Below are 6,826 nucleotides of genomic sequence, written 5' to 3'. Positions count from 1 at the left end.
AAATATGAATCGATCTAAAAAAGATGTGACTGATTTAGAATCAGCAAGTCTCTCATTTTCCTAACAAAGTTCCTTTTTCATTTCTAACCTGTTCCTGAAATTAGGAGCAGTGGTTTAAAAGTCCCCCTGTTTTGCTGATGGGTCCCTGACTGGCTGAATTTTATGTTTGGCTGAAAACCAGAGGCCATTCGGCCTGAAGGGAAACTTTTTAACTGCTACTACTGTAGGTAATATACATTAGAATAGTTTAAATGGGAATAATATATATATTTTTCAATTGGCTGATAAGAGCAGCAACTCAGTATTCGGAAAAGACATTAATTGGACAACTATGGGAAGTGATTGGTAGAGAACTCTGTTATTGAGAGGCCCATTCATATGATGTTCTCATTTCCCTGGGGTGTCAGCAGAAGACTCAAGACACCTCTTTCTTTTTATGAAAAGATACTTCCTCATAACGTTATTGTGGAGAAAAAGACACACCTGGGGGTTTAGACACAGGAGACTGGATGCTTTAAAACACCGACAAGGCCTTCAATTTATCCAGAAGGCATAGTTCAAGTTGGGCTCTCAATAACAACATGTTCAGCTTCAAACGGCCTCTTTGAGGCGTGATGGAGCTTCAGTCCATCCCAATATATTTTTTTCTGCTGTTTTTTTTTTTTTGACATGTTGGTTTTTCAGTATTCATGCTCAAGTTGATGAACTCATCACACCAAGCTGGTTGGGCTAAGATGTTGTTCAAATGTTTCACTGTTTAGTCGGAAATCACATATTAAACGACTGTTTGAGAAGGACTGTTGGCACTGTCATGAATAGGCTATTGGTTAAGCAGGCTGAGTGCTCAAACGACATTTTAAAAGCTTTTTGGAGCCAATAATGGAGTGAGATGAATGTGGAGTGGACCTGAACGCAGCTCATTAAACACTCGTGTGAAAAGCTCTCTGCAGGCTCTCGACGGCATGGCTGAGCAGTTCCAGTCACCTCTGGTGAACCGCTGGCTGGAGGCTCTGGTGAAACGAGCTACTCAAGTCAATGTTCCTTTGTTTTGTTATCATATAGAATAACAAGGTCAGAGAAGACAGCAGCTGGTGACAAAAATCAGTTTTTTTAAAGAATCCAAGTTTATGTTCACCTTACTCAGCTTGAATAAGTATTTTTTTTTTAGAATTGTTCATGAGCCACTTATTAAAGTATAAGCTTTAAATGATGCATTTGGTTAAACATATTTCCCCCAAAGGAGTGATCATTCAGTCCTAACATCTCCAAAAACCACCTGATTTATGACCAACAAAAAATGTTGGCTTCATTTTTAGCTAGTTCGTTTCTGACAAACTGTGTGAGAGAAAACTCTTCAGGACCAAAAAAGCAGCTGGTTTTTATTTGGATTATGTTTATGTCTCCCAGTTGGTCTTATTAACTACATCTGTACTGGTCCCAGAATGGCTTGATGTCTGGGTTTACATTATCAATGAATTATCAGCTTTTGTCACCTAATAATTCGTCATTAGGCTCTTTCACACCCTATTTCATCGCCTGGTGTGTCTGGCTCTGTTTAAGAAAGTTATACTGTTGGGAATTACTTTACCGAAGAAAATCTGTTGCCGGGGCGAAATTCTTGTTGATGCTCTAGTTCAGGGGTAACCAATTAAAAATCAGTGGGGTCCGAATAAAGAAAATCTTCAACCAGTAAAGATCTGGAGACATTTTTAATTATAATCCTTTACTTTTAAAAGGAATTTAACACTGAATTAAAATGCAAGTGCTTATGCATGCATGTTATGCAATGATAAAATAGTCTTTTAGTTTGGTATATAGACAACTTCCTGACTCACGTTTTTTTTTTTTTTTTATAAATCACCTGAACTAACAGTTTTTTTTCTTTCTTTCTTTTTTTTTTGGCTTAATGAGAGCAGTGGGCTTAAGGCTGACCTGCAAGGTTTTAAACCTGTGTGTGATTGGCTACAAATTCATTCTCAAGCACAAATCAAGGTGCTCCTTTTGAGCCTGGATCTATATTTATTTTTGACTATGTTTATGGTGGTTCCTCCCACAGTCCAAAAACATGAATGTTAGGTTAATTGGCTTCTCTAAATTCTCCTTAGGTGTGAGTGTGTGTGAATGGTTGTTTGTCCTGTTTGTCTCTGTGTTGCCCTGCGATGGACTGGCGACCAGTCCAGGGTGTACCCCGCCTCTCGCCCGTAGACAGCTGGAGATAGGCACCAGCACCCCTCGCGGCCCCGCTTGGGATTAAGCAAGTCAGAAAATGGATGGATGGATGTTCATGGAGGAGAATCCTGCTTCATAGCAGCAGGTTGAGCCAAACATAATCAAAATGTGCAGGGTGACCTTTGAGCACACCATTTCACTTTTCTTTTACTAGTTCACCATGCTTCTTTCAGCAGTCTACACTTTCTCTGCTCTCTTTTTCTCATCGTCTTCTCCTTCTTTCCCATCGCCCTTCTTGCCACAGGTTTGCCTGCTGTGTCTAATAGTAGCAGCAGCAGCAACCCAGACTGACAGCAGCTCATTGGCTAACTTGTTTCACATGCAGCCTGGTGCCGGACAGCTTTACCATACAAACAGGAGAAGCGGCGCAAGTGACGGTTAGTAATTGTTGTCGGACAACATGCAGTTATTTAAAAATGTTTTAAATCAGGTTGAGTCCGGATTAGCCAGCAGGTGGGTCTGGATTCGGACCCTGGTCCGCTAATCCCTGACCTCTGCGTTAGATATTACCATCAGGTGTCTTACTTTACCCTAAAAAAGTATTAATTCCTCTTTTTTACCCAGTTGGTCCCACGAAACCAGAATTAATTGTGATTTTATGTGACAGACCAACTGCAAATACTGTATAACTCAGAAATGGGAGTAAATTGTCGCTTTTTGAAAAACATTTCGAAATATATTTGAAAATTGGACTAGAGCAGTGTTTTTGAACCATGGTTGTCAAGTCAAACTGCCCTGAATGTCTTGGATGTTTCCCAGCTTTCAAACACCTGATATCAATTGATAGGAGATTAACAAGCTTTCCTGAACTGAATCAGGTGTGTTGAAGCAGAGAAACATTTAAAAAATGCAGGGCAATGTGCCTTGAGAGCCAGGGTTGAAAATCACTGGAATAGAGGGTTAGTTTATCCATGCTCTAGTCTGTCCCTTTTAGGACCACCTTTAGCTGCAGCTCCATATTGTCCTGGATACAATCCAGCTTTGGAAACTGAAATGTTTGCAGACTAATTTAAGCTTATTCCAGTTGGACAGAGAGCATCTTTCAACTGTCATTTTATTTGTATTTTTCCATTATTTTTCTATTGATATTCTAAGGCATAAAATATTAAAATGCTTTTTTTTGAAACCACGACAGTGTAGGTTTGGGTTATATATTGTCCAGTGGAAGGTGAGCCTCAACTGATGTGTTCTACTGCATCCAAAATGATGTTTACATAGATTATCCTGCATTTCACTTAATAGTAAAGTCAGCTCTGAGAAGCTTCCCTGTCAAGGCAGAAAAAAAGCATACCACAGCATGCAAAGTTTCCTAAATGGTGCTGTATTAGAAGAACCAGCTTTGGAATACAGTGTTTTGCTTGCTAGCCAAATATTTTAGTTTTGGAACTACTTACTCGGAAATTAACCCCTGGCTGCTTATATCTTTGATGTTAAGCTTTCCTTAACTGTTAGTTACGTAAGTAAAAAACGCATTTGGTAGGTTTGTAGTGGTGCCATACTCTTTCCATTCTTGATAATGGATTGAACAGCGCTCCATGAAATGTTCAAAGCTTGACTTATTGTTTCTCCTATATTACTTTGTTTCTACCTTAAGCCAAACTTTCTCTCTGACCTCTCTGTTGAGTTCTTTGATCTCCATCTTGTTATTTTGCACTAATGTGAACACTGTGAACAATAATAACTGCATTTATGGTGAAATTGAATTTCACGCTAAGGATTTGTCTATTAAAGGGAACCTGAGAACAATTTGCTGTACTGGAAAAATAAAAAAAAGGAGCTGAGTTAAAATAAGCAGCAAAATTCAAGATGTTCTATTTAAAAAAAAAAAAAGAAATGTGAAAATTATTTATTTTCCCTCCACTACAAACTACTCGATAGCTTTACGCTGGTCTATAAAACCACAAACTACCACATGAAGGAATGTGTAAAGGTTCAGCAAGGCATCACCATGTATCTGTTTTTTCATCTTTAGAGCATCTCTAGCAAGCATGCCTTAAATTCAATACTTGGCATTTATTCTGCAGCATTTCTCTACAGTAGCTTGGTTAGCATAAGAAATCTGGTTTGTAATATTTTTTAACCATCTGCACAGATCATTAAGCACTTTGTGAGTTTTTTTTTCTTTTTTTTTACCCATAAGCGTAGATTTGGAGGAACATAATGTTTTCCTCTATGTTCCAGCCTAATGTGATGTGGTGCAAAATCCTTTTAAAAATAACTGTTAGCCTTGCAAAATATTAGGAAGATAAAGAATGGCGTTTTACTTCATGTCTTTTCCATTTCCAGTGTAAACACACAAGGGTTCAGGGAATTCTTTTTGTGTGTGTGTTTCGGAAAAAAGAAAGAAAAATCAGACTTCTCAATGAATAAGTTAAGACAAGTATGGTCTTAGCTATTCCTCTAAAGTGTTAGCCACAAATTAAGAGTCAAGTCTTCTTTCTATGTTGTTGTATAGACTCTTACAGAGAAAACATGTTGTTCAAGATAAAAGTAATAGAAAAAGAGTGCCTGAATGAATGTGTCGTCTCCCATGAGCTCTTAGATTACAGCTAGTAGTTTGCTATCAAACATTTTGCCAGAGCCTATTAGCATAATTAGCTGTAGTGTTGATCTCTGTGCAAGATAGGTTTTCATTGGAGCTACTGACCTAGAATAATGTGGATGTGTTGCAGCTTAATGAAGGAAGAAAAAAGACATTCAAAGGCATCATTGAAAGGATCTTAAAGTTAGACTTCAGGGATGTGTGTTCTATTTTGTCATTAAATTACCTTTTATTTGTTATTTCTGGCATATATTCGGAGCGATGAACATTTTTCTGTATGAACAACACCTCAGGTTTTTCCCCATGTGAATCGTGGACTATTGATCAAAAACGTTTTGATTCTGATTTTTAAAAGACCAGAAAGCAGATGCCACATTTAGAGCCCAGGTTCTCATTCCCCCATAGAGGAGGCACATATCTTTTAATCAGTAAGCAGAACACAATTAAGACATATGGTGCTTTCATTACTTTGCTCTTGTTTCAGTGTTGATTTCATTGTTTTGATTCCAAGTTCTGTTGTTTTATTTTTTTTTTTTCTGCAGTTTCCTTTTTTGCCTTTCTGGAAGAAAGGACGATTTATAATATGAATATTTAGGGACTGTGATAAATTGCAGCGAGCCTTGTCCCCAGAGACCGGACTAACAGTCTTACTCAAAGAAGACAGCCTCCCACTGTCTTTAAATTAGCGTGTTTTTTTTTTTTTTTTTCTTCTCTACCAATCAACAGGCAGACGGGGGGATTTAACTGTTCTGCTTAGTCTTTGGAAAATATGCTTTAATTACCTTGCGGTACATCTGTGTCAAAATTAAGATATCATGTCTAATTAAACCATGCAAAAGGAAGACATTATGATACAAGGGCTGGTTCTTTTAGTTCCCAGCTGAAAAAAAACTACATCCCTTGTTATAATATTTCAGCCGTTCTCCATCTCCATATTGCTAATGCACTTGCTCAGTGATTTATTCATTCTCTAAATGAGCTGCCCTTGACTTAATGCATGTAAGTGATGCAACAGATAAGAAGGCTATGAACATTTATTTTGACTACATACAAGCCTGACTGGATACAAATGAAAGAAATCTGACCCTTACTGCATTATAAAATGCATGCAGTAGAAGCAGGGAAATATGTAAATGATTTTTGTCAGTAGAGTTTACATCATATTTTCAAAGATTGTTCAGTTTCTTGACTGAGGTCTTAATTTCATTAAGTCTAAGTTTCATTACATAGGTTTGTTTCTGGCCCTTTTACTGTGACTGTATGTTTAGGGCAGAAGCTGAACCTAGACTCCCGTTGATCCTACAGTACAACATTTTCTTCTCCAACACTGCCCTGTGTTTTTTTTTACTCTAGCGTCAGAATGACTTTGAACAACGTTTCTGTCCTTGTTATGAAAAAGTAACCCTAAAGCATCACTCTACCACCAACATGCTTCATGATAGGGATGCAAAATTTAAAGGAAAATGATATTAGTGTACTATTGAAACTTTTTTTTTTTGATAGTTTAATTGATAACCCAAAGAATATGGGTTTCATCCCTTTTGTTAGGAATCGCAAACTGGTGAGGGAACTGCCCTCTGTTTAATGAACAAAGATTAATTTAGTCCAAATGCTTCATCCCTCTTGACCAGGTTGAGGCTATGGAGAGTGAATCTAAGGGGGCAGCAGGCTATCCGAATGGGAGTGTCCTGGATGTTTTTACAAAAAGACAGTTTGCATAGAGCAAGGGTTTCAAGGGTTTCAAACTACAAAACGAACCTTACAGTACCTCCATGTCCTTGGAGGACTTTGACTATTTTCTCCATTGAAATGGCTTACTGATGGCATCTGGAAATTTCTTCTCTGAAAAGACTGAACACTAGTTCCACCACACAGAGCTTTTTGAATATAGGTTCAATTTAATTATATAAACTAATATATCATTCATATTTGATTCATTTTTTTATTTTAACAAACACATTTTTTCCATCTGTACAACAATCTTATTTTCTTCTTAAATAAAGATTTGATCACCAGTGAAGTTTATTTCATCTTTTAAATGCTTTTAAATAAGAA

This window comes from Cyprinodon variegatus, unplaced genomic scaffold (assembly GCF_000732505.1).
Source record: "Cyprinodon variegatus isolate N-32 unplaced genomic scaffold, C_variegatus-1.0 Scaffold476, whole genome shotgun sequence".
NCBI lineage: Eukaryota > Metazoa > Chordata > Actinopteri > Cyprinodontiformes > Cyprinodontidae > Cyprinodon > Cyprinodon variegatus.
This window is presented reverse-complemented; position numbering follows the sequence as displayed.